Source organism: Chrysemys picta, chromosome 9, assembly GCF_011386835.1.
Source record: "Chrysemys picta bellii isolate R12L10 chromosome 9, ASM1138683v2, whole genome shotgun sequence".
NCBI classification, from domain to species: Eukaryota; Metazoa; Chordata; order Testudines; family Emydidae; genus Chrysemys; species Chrysemys picta.
The window spans coordinates 104,249,263-104,262,398 of NC_088799.1; positions in this window are offsets into that span (position 1 = coordinate 104,249,263).

The window sequence follows — 13,136 nt, forward strand, 5'->3', positions numbered from 1 at the left end:
AGAATTTTCTGTCTTCCTTTGTTTGTGGGACAGGAAGGCTCTCAGAGAAGATCGCTTGGACATTCTTCTTCAGCTTGCTGCCAAGTTCCCTGAAGTCATCTACTATGTGTGAGCTATCCCGGGATGCGGTGTTATTAGTGCCACTATGAATCATCACCAATGGATCCTTCCACGCAGACTTCAGAAGACTATCCAGTCTTAGAATGAGGTCTTATGTCTTGGCCCTGGGAAGGGAGCATGCTGTCCAGTTTGTCGACCTGTCCTTTACAGAATGTTTTTCTGATTCTTCTGAGTATTGAATCTCCAACAAGAATTATCCATCTTCTTTGGATGGTTGGAAAACTCTTTGCAGGTAAGCTTCATGTTTTACAGGTTGGGCCAAGTTGCCATGCCCAGGTGTGTCCTGTACATCTTTCCATTCCTTTGGGACTGCTGGAGCTTAAGAGATATCTTCCATAGTTTCCACATTGAGAACTTGGTATAAGAATATAAGAACGGCCATACTGAGTCAGATCAGTGGATTTCTAGACCAGTATCCTCTCTTCCAAAAGTGGCCAATACCAGGTGCTTCGGGGGAATGAACAGAACAGGGCTATTATTTAATGATCCACCGCCCATCATCCAGTGCCAGTCTCTGGCAGTCAATTTGAAACTTCTAACTGTGTGAAATTCCTCCTGCTTCTTTTCTCTCTGGTGGCCACAGCTGGCTGATCTTCATCTGTCTCTAACTGTGTAAAATATTGTCATGACCTCTCGCCTCTGGTGGTTACAACTGCCGGGCACCCTCTCTGACTCCCTCTCACCGATTCCTTTGTGGCCAGCTCCTTTCTTCCTTGAACCTGAGGTACTGATGTTTCCCAAACCTGGCAGTCTAGGAACTCTTCAGCCTTTTTGATTCTTAGTAGCATCTCAACTTGCTCCTCCAATCCAAGAATCTTTTTCTACAGCTCAGCCACCAACTTGCATTCATGCACAGGAAATCCCTTCTATCTCCTGGTAGGAAAGAGAACATGGCACATCCATTGCAAGTCATCACCAAGGTTCTGTCACTGGCCATCGTAACATCTCAAGTAGTGCTGAACCTGGAAGGAAAGCCACTCACACTCCCTCCAAAACTCCCCTCTTAGCTGACTCTGTTTGTGACTAGCTGGGCCAGGAAGCCTGGAGTGTAGGCTTCAGCTCCACCTCACCTGTGTATCAAACCGTGTTAGCTACCATGTCTCCCCAACACACCTAGCCAGGACAAACCCTAGAGACCAGGTCTGATGGGGACCACTTACTCTCCATTCTCTCCCCTGCTATAGGAGTCCAAGGGCCCCCTCAGTTTCTTCTACTTGCTCAAAGTGCAGCAAGCTCAGGTCACACTGTCCTCTGTGCTTCCCTTGTTGGTTTCTTCTGCCCCTTGGGGTGACTCTTATTTGTGGCTAATTAGGCCATTCTTTAGTCAGTACGCTTCTCTTAAACCACCAGGCAAGCCCCTGGCGGTAAGGAGCTAGTGAGCCAGAGGGCAGATTGCTCAATACTAAAGATGGCCAGGCTGGTGCCCCATGTCAAGGGGGCAACGTCTGCCTTGCCCATGGCATGATAACCAGGGCCAAGTGATCAGACCCATCTTGGCTTAGATGCTGCGTGAGTCACAAGGGCAGGGTTTAAAGGAAAGCGATGTAGTGGACTGTATCATTGGGTGCAGAGACAGCTCTTGCCAGCTACCAAATCAGCTACAGAAGCTACAGCAATGGCCAAGTGAGGCCCTAAGATGAATATCTCTGGCTGAGGGGAATCACCAGAGAAAGGACAGTTTCCAGCACCTCTAGGGGAAAGAGCTAGTTAGAAACCTCTGCCCCAGTGCCAGCTGAGAGGAGTGGGGAAGACTGCTCTGCCTCTCTCTCCAGCCAGCCACTGATCTTGTCTTGTGGGTCGGGAGCCCTTGTTAGCTATGATGGAGGCCGCTGAGGCTGTTATGCAGGACTTGCCCCTACCGCACTGTATGTGCCAAGCGCTCGCTTCCTTCGCTCCTGCTGTCTGTCTTGCTCCCTCTGATTATGTTTCTGTTCCCCTGCTGGAGCCTCTTCTGAGTGTCAGGGAGGGACCCAGTGCCTCTTTTGTTCACAGGCCCCACTATCTGGCAGGCCTGTTGTGCTCAGTGATGAAGAAATGCAGCAAGCAGCCACGTCCCCTAGAGGGAGAGCAGGAGACTCGGCACAGGTACGAAATGCTGCCCTACCGAGAGCAGCCCAGGGTGCCATGGAACGTGGAGATGGCAGTAGCTCCCTACCAGGAAGAAAAGGGATCATAATTCAGGTAACTCCCCCTCCAAATCGGGCAAGTCAGAAGCGGGTGCTCAAAGGAGAAAAGCCCCTAAGGGAGCCTTCCTTCTCCAAGGCCACAAACCCAAAGGGAGCAGAGACCTGGGAAGGGGTCATGGGCACAGGTTTGCAGTGTGGTTAGTCACAATCCATGTGATTTTGGGGCTGTGCACAAAGGTGCCTTGGCCCCTTGCAGAGACGCCCCTCCCCCACTGACTGCACTGCTGGGCTCACAGGGGCATTGATAAACTAGAAGGAAGAACAAACCATGCCAAACCAGCCTACTTTCCTTATGTGACAGGGTTCCTGGTCGAGTGAATGGGAGGGAAGCAGTAGACGTGAGAGACCTGGATTTTTAGTCAGGCTTTTGACATTCTCATAAGCAAACTGGGGAAATGTGGTTTGGATGAAATTACCAAAAGGCGGGTGCACAGCTGGTTGAAAGACCATACTCAAAGCGTAGTTATCCCTGGTTTGTTGTCAGACTGGGAGGTTGTATCAGGTGGGCTCCTGCAAGGGTCAGTACTAGGTCCAGTACTAGTCAATATTTTCATTAATGACTTGGAGTGAAGAAAATGCTTATAAAATTTGCTGATGACACCAAGCTGGGAGGGGTTGCAAGCACTTTGTAGGACAGGATTAGAATTCAAAACAACTTTGACAAATTGGAGAATTGTTCTGAAATTGACAAGTGTAAAGTACTTCACTTAGGAAGGAAAAATCGAATGCATGACTACACAATGGGGAATCACTGTCTAGTTGGTCGTACTGCTGACAAGGATCTGGGGGATACAGTGGACCACAAACTGAATGTTAGTGAACAGTATGCTGCAGTTGCGAAAAAGGCTAATATCGCTCTGGAGTGTGTTATCAGGAGTGTGGTATGTAAGCAACAGGAGGTCATTGTCCTGCTCTATTTGGCACTGTTGGTGGCCTCAGCTGGAGCGCTGTGTCCAGTTGTGGGCACCGCACTTTAGGAAAGACGGGGCCAAATTGAAGAGACTCCAGAGGAGACGAACAAAAATGATCAAAGGTTTAGAAAACCTGACCTATGAGGAGAGGTTAAAAAAACAGCATGTTTGTTCTTGAGAAAAGACAACTGAGGGGGAACCCAATAACAGTCTTTCAATATGTTACGGGCTGCTATAAAGAGGACAGCAATCAGTTGATCTCCATGTCCACTGGCAGCAGGACAAGAAGTAATGGACTTCAGCTGCAGCCAGGAATAGTTAGGTTAGCTATTAGGAAAATCTTTCTAACTCTCAGGGCAGTTAAGCTCTGGAACAGGCTTCCAAGGGAGGTTGTGACATTACCATCAATGGAAGTTTCTAAGAACAGATCCAGCCCTACATTTCTATGAATGTGCAAAGAGAAAGTGCCCAGCGTGCTGCCCCAGCACACATGCATCAGCTCTCCCCCGGCCTCCTGCTTGGCCTCAGCCCACCAGGTGAGAATGCCCAACTCGGATGGGTCAGGTGAGGGCAGAAGGAAGCTGACATCAAGCAGACCCCCCCCCGACCCCTTTTTCTTCTGGGGTACCTTTCTCTGACTTCCCTTCTACCTGACAATTCTCTGGGCCTGTGCCCTTGGTGCACAGGCCACTGCCTCAGACAGCCCTCAGGAACCTTCACCCTCTTCCTGCTCCCCTGTGCCTCACTGAGGCTTTAGGCCTCCCTCCTGGGCCTCTCCCCTACCATATGAGGGGGCCTGGCAAGGCCTTTCCGCTGTCGCCCACCTGCTCCAGATCAGTCCCCTTTAGAGACCTTCCAGAGCGTGGGCCCTGATGTGGAGGTGAACAGACCCAGACCTCAGCACCTGAGAGGGAGGGGCTGAATCTCATGCACCTGGCAGACTGGGGCCAGGAGTCACTGCAGATGCTGCCTGGGCTGCGTCTCTGTGCTGTTGGCTCCTACAGCACCCCCTTAATCAGGCGGCCCCCCTTTCCTTTCTTGGGCTGAGGGAGGGAGGGAGGTCACGGACTAGGCCTGAAAGCCAGCAGAGTGCCCCCTGGGGGTGTGCTCTCTTGCTGCGGCCTCTGAGTTAGCAGGAAGACTTGGAACAAATTCATCCCGGTCTATGGCAGCTTCAGAGGCAGACAGAAAGGGCCCTTGCCTGGCACCACCCCACCCATCTGTCCATCCTCTGAGCAGTACAGAGCTGGGATTCTGGGCAGCGTGGGCCAGGCCCTAGGCCTGCAGGCTCCCTGGCTTTACCCAATTCCCAGCCGCGCAGGGTGGGCAGGCTGGGGTACAGTCTGAGAGTGGAGGCACTCGAGGCCAGTGAGGGAATGGGTCAGCCAGGGCCATTCTGACAGGCAAGGAATTGCTGGGGGATAGGCGCAGAGTGTCGGGGGAGCTGCTGGTGTGCCAAGGCAGGGGCCGGGCCTGGCCTGAGTCTGTGCGCTCTAGCGCTCACCATCTGCGTTGCCATGGCACCTGCTGCGCTCCCCTGGAGACTGGCCCCCGCTGCACGGACCAATTTCCCCAGCCTTTCTTCCTGCCCTAGGCCCTGCAGCCCCGGTGCCAGCTCCCCTCCTGACCCTGGGGGTGGGGGGGGTGTTTGCCGGGGAAAAGCTCCCCAGCGGCTGGTGTGCAGTTCACTCAGGAACCTCAGCCCATGCCTGAGAGCCTGCTGCCCCCCTCCCCGCATACTGCCCCAGGCAGGCAAGGGGTGCTCAGAGGATGTGAGCAGCTCCTCCCCCAGGCACAGGACGGGGCTGTGAGTGCCTGTGTGGTGCTGCTGTTCCAAGGCAGCTGGTAGCGCCGCCTGCCCTTTCGGCATGCCCGCCCCAGCCTGGCCTGCCAGCCCCTCCCACCTCGCCTGTGTCCCGCCAAACCCCCTCTCCTCCCCGGCGCTGGGCTCCTGGTGAATTGCTTTGGCACAGGAGGTGGAAGGCAGTTTTGGCTAGGCCTCTGAGCCCACTCAGAGCTGATGGAGACAGACTCCTCTGTTAATGAGAGCAGACGTGTGTGTGCAGGGTTGCTTCCTGTGTGCAGCTCGACCTGTCTGCTTCAATGAGGATCCAGGCCTGGGAGCAGTCACCTCTCTCTGTCTCCAGCTGCCACTTACCTGGTGCCCTGGTCAGCCAACCATCTCCTTCCTGCTCCCTGGGATGGATCCCTAGACCTAGGACCCCTCCCGCATCTCTTTTCCAGCAGTGTCCAGTTATGGGAGGAAGAGGTGGTTCTGAGAAGGGAAAGGCAGCATGCATGATGGGCCACATACCAAGTCCCCAGCAGCCAGGATCCCATTGCATTCTCCCCCCCAATTCTCCACTGAGCCACAGAGGTGTAGGTGACCCCCCAGACAGCCTGTGGGCTGACTGCAGCAGTGCTGTCCCCACCCCACTGAGGGCTGTGTCTCAGGGCAGGTGCAGTGCCCCTGTTCTTGGGAACTTGCAGGAGAGTAAAGGATCAGCGTGTGCAATGCCTGACACTGCCGCAGCCCATCTCCCTCTCCCCGTACAGGGAATCCCCAGCAGCCTCCGGTCAGAGCTCTCGCGGGACAGCTTTGGCTAGACCAGCAGTGCTGTTATGGAGCTATTTGTAGAGTTGCCTCGGCAAAGGAGGGAAAGGCCCTGGGGAAGAGCTAGACTGTGTGTGGCGGTAGGCCCCGAGATTGGCTCTTTGCAAGGAGAGCAGCTTGGAGCGCCCCCCCAGTGCTAGAAGTTAGGGGTTACGCTAGGCCAGGCCTAGGCGGTGGATCCTGAAGGGTTACGTCTGCTTGGTGCCAGCCCACTCTGTGCTAGGGAGGCCTTTGGGGCCATTTCAATCACCTGCCCACCCTCTGAGGGAGCAGAGGGAACCCAATGTGGGGGAGAGCAGGTGAGGCTGGCAGGGTGGGTCTTCCTGGACAGCACTGTGGTGTCTGACTTGCCTGGCTGCTCCTGGGGTGGCCCCTGGCCCTATGGGGGCTGGTGGGTGTTGGTCAGTGCTGTGGCTTTGGTGTCATACCAAGGAAGAGCCCTTGTCTCTGATCCGCCACAGAGGTTAGTGTGTATTGCTACAGGGTGCAGCGGTGCCAGGCTCCCATGGTATCAGACTGTGAGGAACTCTAGCCACACAGGCATGCATAGTGCCTTAGAGATAGGGACCCTGCCCTTCCGTGAGGGCTGGAAGCTGGGCAGCTCTGGGATCATGGCTCTGCAGGGGAGACAGGTCAGTGGAGGAGGGGGTAGAGGGATGGGTTCCCGAGAGGGTGGGGAGGGGGAAACGTTTGCACAGGAGTAGGATCAGAAGATGTATGCCCAGATGGAGAAGCGGGGGCACGGCAGGACCCTGAGGGATGCTGCCAGACAGGGATGGGGGGGATGAGCAGGGCAGGAAGAGCCCGGCAGCACTCAGCAGAGAGTGAGGTGAAAGAGGGTTCGGGGGGATAAGATGGGAGGGGTCAGAGAGCTGGAGAAGTGGGTGTCAAGGCAGCATGAGCAGAGATTGGGTGCTGGGATTCTGGAAGGAAGGGCAAGGGGACAAATCTCTTCCTGTCCTGATGCCCCCCTACTGCGTGGCTGGCAAAGCCCTCCTAGGGCACCCTGGGGCCAGGTCTCAGGGTGGCTCTGCTGAGAAGGGGTGACTGGGTACCCCCCCCCCCCCAGTCATGCAATGGCAGTGAGCGGAGTTTGAGCTGATACCCATCTCTGTGTCCATCTGCAGCTCCCCTACAGCACTGCAGGATCCTTGCTCTCCCAGAGACCAGGCACCCTGCCCTGCCTGTCTGGGGACTTTCCTCCAGTCTTCGGGTGGGGGAGGAATGGTAGTCCAGGGCGTGCGGAAAGGGCTGTTGGCATTGCCCCACCCTGCCCCGGTGCAGGCCTGGGCATTGTGCATTCCTGGCTGTGCAAAGCAGCCAGGCCTGAGGGTCTCCCTGCCCTGAGAGAGGGAGAGAGAATTAGCCAGGAAGGATTGATGAGTGCCAGCTGCCTGCCTCCCTCCCCAGCCCCCGCTCTCCTCTGTGAGACAGAACCTGTCATCTGCGCGTCCCGGGGCATGTTCCCTCACTCCGGGGGCGGGGCGGGGGGGTGAAGGGAGTGCCTGGGGGGCCAGTTGCAGTAGTCAGTCCATCTCCCACAGATGAAGGGGGATGGGAGCTGGCTCTGTGGGGGGGGATGATGCAGGTGAATACCAAAGTGGGGTGTGCTCAGGAGGGGGCGGGGGGTTGCAGCAGGGTGCAGTGTGTGCGGAGGCTGGTGGGGGTGCAATCCAGAGAGGAGGAGATTGCAGTGTGATGCAGGGTGGGGTCCAGGGGAGGCTGCAGCGGGCATGGACATAGCAGTTACAGAGATTAAGCATCTGTTTTCTGCTTTTAACATTAGAGGGGAGAAATTGAAAGGAGCCTAGGGATTTCCCCAGGTGCCCTCCCCCATGTCCTCCCTCAGCCCCCCAGCGCTCCTTGGCCCTCACTCTGCAGAACACTGTCTGCAGGGGTGGGAAGCAGAGCTCCCCGGAGTGCTCACCCAGAAGGAAAGGCCTACAGTGCGTGAATCTGTCCTGGATCTGTTCCCCACATGGCCCCCACGTTGGGCCTTCGCAGGGGAGGGGTCTGGCTCCACTGTCCACAGGGCAGAGCTAAGCTGGGCCCTGCCTCTGCTGCTCCTGCGCTGAGCACCAGCCCGGCATGTGAAGCTCAGGGCTGCACAGCGACCTACCTCTTGCTGTCGGGGACTCCCGATGATGCCCCATGGGGCTCACACCCTGCAGGCATCTGCTACCTGTCCCCTGGCCACCTCACCAGCTGCAGATCCATCCTCTGACTTAGCCCCTACTCCCCACTGCTGCCTGGCTTTGCAGGGGGCTTCCTCCCATCTGTCAGTGTCTCCTGGGTGCTGGGGCTCCCAGAACTGCCCACCATCTTCCTGAGTCCTGTGGAAAGGGGCTGTCCACTTCCGGCCCTGACTCTGTGTGTCTGCAGCCCAAAGCTGTGCTGGCCTTGTTGTCACCACGGCCTGCAGCGACCGCCTGGCTCACGTACTGCCATTTCTGCCCCATGTCTCCCTCCCTTCGAGGAGCTGGGCTCCTGCTAGTCTCCTTACACGTAGAGCTGCACAGGGTGCCGCTGAGCTCATCTGCTGTTTGCCCGTGTTCCTCATCTCTCCTCCCCCGCAGCTGGAGTCCTTTTCTTCCCCCTCACCCACCCTCATGTCTCTCTTCCCTCCCCCCCTCAAATTTGGTGACCCTCTCTACACAGCTCTCAGCACCTGTCACAATGTCAAGACTAGTTCTTCTGCCCCTTTCCTGATCTCTGAGAGACCCTTCAGTGTTCAGCCGTTTGCCCTCACCTGTAGGGGGGGAAGGGGACTCTCACTGGGACCTGCATGACCAGCACCCGTGTATCACCCTGCAGGCCTGACGGGGTTTTGTGCACTTGCGTTTCCTCCCTTCAGGACCCTGTGACCAGTGATCTGATACTAACACCACTAAGCTCTATAGTGACCAAGCCTCCTGAACATAGCAAGCGTAAGCAGCGGTTGGTATAAAGCAGCGGAGAGAAACGGATTTAAAACACCACACCAGCTATGTGCATATTTGATCCCATCTAATCTCACACCTCATTAAGACTAAGTGAGATTAGCTACCTCTTTGCATGGTTGCACACAGCCACTCCACTCCAGCTGTGCATGCACCCAGTACACCAGAGTCAGACATTTTCCCCTTAGTGGTACCTGTCAGGGCTGTGTATGTGCCCCCTGCTACCATGTGCTGTTCCACAATGATAAAAAGGATGGAGCCACCCCTGACCTCCCTCAGTTCCTTCTTACTGCTCATGATTGGGACTCGGAGCGTGTTGACTTGCTTTGCAAATGTTCCCCCTTTCTGGTCTTTTGTGTACAGTTGGTGTACTTGCCATAGTTAGTAGAGCTTTACAGTAAGTTTAACTGATTATGTATGTAGTGTTTCTTGTAGTGTTGGTTCCCAGGTGTTTGGGATACCAGCTCCTGGTATTAGGGAATGCTTTGGTCTCTAGGCTCTAACCCTTGCACTGGCTGCAAGAAGTTGATGTCGGTGATTGACAGTCACTCCAGGCATCTGAGGGCCATATTTGGGACAGGTGTCAAAACTGTAGAGACTTCAAGCCCCAGACTAAGAAGGACAGAGAGGTGAGACTGCGTCACCTCCTCATGGAAGGTGTCTTGCGTCCCTGTCACAGCCTTCCTGCTCAGGAGGGGTGCCGAGTGCTTCTACCTGAGTCAGAAGTGTCCCTCTGGACATTGCAAAGACTCGGCACTGCTCCCCTTCCCCAGTACTGAGGAAGTATGGACACCATGCTTCAAAGGAGCCAACCTCTTCGAAGGGAAGAGATGCTCCCTGGTACGGCCTTTGTCACGTACATGATCATTGACTCTGGCGCCGGTGCCTGTGCTGTTGGAGCCGATCATCTCTGCGGTACCAACCCCTTCGATGCAACAACAGCAGCATCAGAAGAACATCTTGGTACCAAAGATGCTGGAGGCATATACTCTGGCACAGGATCTCCTATGCCTCTCGGTACTGGATTCTCCAACTGTTCAGGAAACAACGTATCTGATACCAAATGATCCCCAGTCTTCGTTGGGCTTACCTAGGAGTAGCATCCAACTCCTGGTACTGTAGCTGACTTCAGACCATCCAGCACCTCCTCACCTGGTACCATCCTAGTGGCAAGCCCAGCATGCTATCTCTGATACCTGTGTCTTCAGAGACACACCACCAGTCCTCAGCTCAGAGTGGTACCATGCCAGCCTGGTCCGACAACTCAGACTACTCATCGGAGTTAGAAGTAGCCTTCTGTTCCCCTTGCTTCTGGGATGGAAGGCATCACCTTCAACAAGAAGACTACGTTTCTGGTACCCAGCAGAAGTCCCACGGTGGTCCAGAGACCCAGATCTGTGGGCTGGTAGAGGTTGGGGTTCCATACCCTACCGATGGCTGTATTGGAACTCAACGGGGTTTTCTCCTGCCACCAGATCCTCCCCCCTCCAGAGCCTTGAGCAGATTTTGGGATAACTCTCGTAAAAAAACTCAAGAGGTTACTGCTGGTGCTGAGGTCGGAACCAACCTTGCCTGCCAGAGCCTCCTGTGCAGGAGGTACAAGAGACTCCATCTCTGCCCCCTTTGCGCTCCTCATCACTGAATGAGGCGGTGATGTCTTGGATTGTTCCTCTCTGGACATTCAGATTGAGGTAATGCAAGAGAGCTCCCATAGGCTGGTGGACATACTAAGTGCAGCAGGTCATTCCCATGTAGCTCTGCCTGTAAACAAGGCCATATTGAAGCCCATCAAGATATTGTGTCAGACACCTTCATCTCTGTGCCACTGACAGCCAAGAGGACCGAATAGAGGTACCACATTCCTTCTCATAGGCATGAACATTTCTATGCCCATCCCTTCCTGGGCTCCTTGGCTGTCTCCACAGTGAACAAGAGGGAACAGCAATGTCATAACTATAAAGGGAAGAGTAACAGCCCTCCTGTGTACAATACTATAAAATCCCTCCTGGCCAAAATCCTTTTACCTGTAAAGGGTTAAGAAGCTCAGGTAACCTGGCTGGCACCTGACCCAAAGGACCAATAAGGGGACAAGATACTTTAAAATCTTGGTGGGGGGGAAGGCTTTTGTTTGTGCTCTTTGTTTTGAGGGTTGTTCGCTCTTGGGACTAAGAGGGACTGGACATCAATCCAGGTTCTCCAAATCTTTCTGAACAAGTCTCTCATATTTCAAACTTGTAAGTAACAGCCAGGTAAGGCGTGTTAGTTTTGTCTTTGTTTTCTCAACTTGTAAATGTTCCTTTTGCTAGAGGGTTTACCTCTGTTTGCTGTAACTTTGAACCTAAGGCTAGAGGGGGTTCCTCTGGGCTCTTTGAATCTGATTACTCTGTAAAGTTATTTTCCATCCTGATTTTACAGAGATGATTTTTACCTTTCTTTCTTTAATTAAAAGCCTTCTTTTTAAGAACCTGATTGATTTTTCCTTGTGTTAAGATCCAAGGGGATTGGATCTGGACTCACCAGGAATTGGTGGGGGAAAGGAGGGGGGATGGTTAAATTCTCCTTGTGTTAAGATCCAAGGGCTTGGATCGGTGTTCACCAGGAAATTGGTGAAGAAGTCTCTTAAGGCTACTCAGGGAAGGGAGTTAGTACTTGGGAATGGTGGCAGCAAAACCAGATCTAAGCTGGTAATTCAGTTTAGGGGTTCACATACAGGTCCCCATATCTGTACTCTACAGTTCAGAGTGGGGAAGGAACCTTGACATGGTGGCAGAGCGGTGGGATCATTTTAAACCAAAAGTCAGTAAGATTTTTTTTCTCATTTTTAGCTGCTTAGAAAGCAGAGCTGAAGGTAGTTAAGCCTGAAGGCAGAGGTGTTAAGTTTTTTTAACAAGGGTCTTTGTTAAGAGAAGGTTTCAAGCTGTGAGCAAGCAGCTAGCAAAAAGAATGTACAAGCTGAATTGGGTTTTTTTCTTTCTAACTCTCATGTATAGCTAGCTTAGAAAGGCTGAACACTGAATGCTGTGAAAGTCTCTGTTAACTAAGCAGCCCTGAGCTGAGTGCATCCCAGTTTCAGTGAACTGCAGAGGGGGTGTGACCCAGCACAAGAAAGCAGGAAACTAACTACCAGTGAAGCAGCTAACAAACTAGAACTGGCTAGACTGGAAGCAACAGAGAAAGAAAACGAACATAAGAGATGGATGGAACTAAAACAATTAGAAATTAATGCAGAAAAAGCCAGGGAAGAAACTGCCCACAAGAGAGCTATGGAGGCAGAGGAGGCTGCCCACAAGAGAGCTATGGAGCAGAAAGAAAAAGAGAGGGAAAGAGAGAGGAAGCATGAACTGGAGTTGGTAAGGGCTAGGCAGGATATACCAGCCAACCCTAGCAACCCCTCTCCAGGTGAACAAGAGGGAACGGCAGGGACAACCTTTGTCTACCCCAAAGGCAAAAGAGGCAAAAAGACTCACACTTTTTGGTAGAAAGATTTATTCTACAGCTGGCCTGCAGTTTCATATCTCGAACCAGCAAGCCCCACTGGCCCGATACGATTTCTCCCTGTGGGACAATGTCCTGAAGTTCATGGACAAATTGCTAAAGGAAGCCAGGCAGGAATTTAAGACGGTATCGGAGGAGGGCAAGCTCATGCCAGGACCTCTCCCCAAGCTGCACTGGAGGGGTGGATTCAGCAGACAGAGCCAGGGCACCTGCAATAATGATGCATAGATGTGTGTGGCTTCAATCAGTGAGTCTTCCCCATGAGTCCAGCAGACTATCCAGGGTCTCCCTTTTGAGGGTCTGATCGTCTCTCAGCAGACTGGTGAGAAGTTTCACAGTGTTAAAGACTCAAGAGCTACAGGGATTTATACGCCTCTCCCTAAAAAGGAACAGTTCTGCCCTAAGACAGACCAGTGACACCAGCCTTTTGCTCCTCCATCTCCTAACTTTTCTTCTTCTGCCAGTGTTTCTAGGCAGCCTGGACGTGCCAAGCAGGCAGTTTGGCTGCCTGATCGAGGGCAGTTTATCAGTGTGCATTTTGTCAGTTTCTCTTACCCGTTTTCCAACAGATTCCTGTGTGCTTGGGCCCATATTACCCCAGATCAGTGGGTTCTAAGCACTGTGGAACTGGGATACACCTTTCAGTTTATTTCAATCCCTCCCTTCCACCCCTCTTCCCACCCCTCTTCAGGGACCACTCTTGTGAGGCAATCCTCTCCCCGAGGTCCAGTCTCTTCTCCATGTGGGAGCTGTAGACAGGGCCGGCTCCAGGCACCAGATTGTCAAGTAGGTGCTTGGGGCGGCCTCTCCGAAGAGGGGCGGCACATCCAGGTATTCGGCGGCAATTCGGCGGACAGTCCCTCACTCCGCC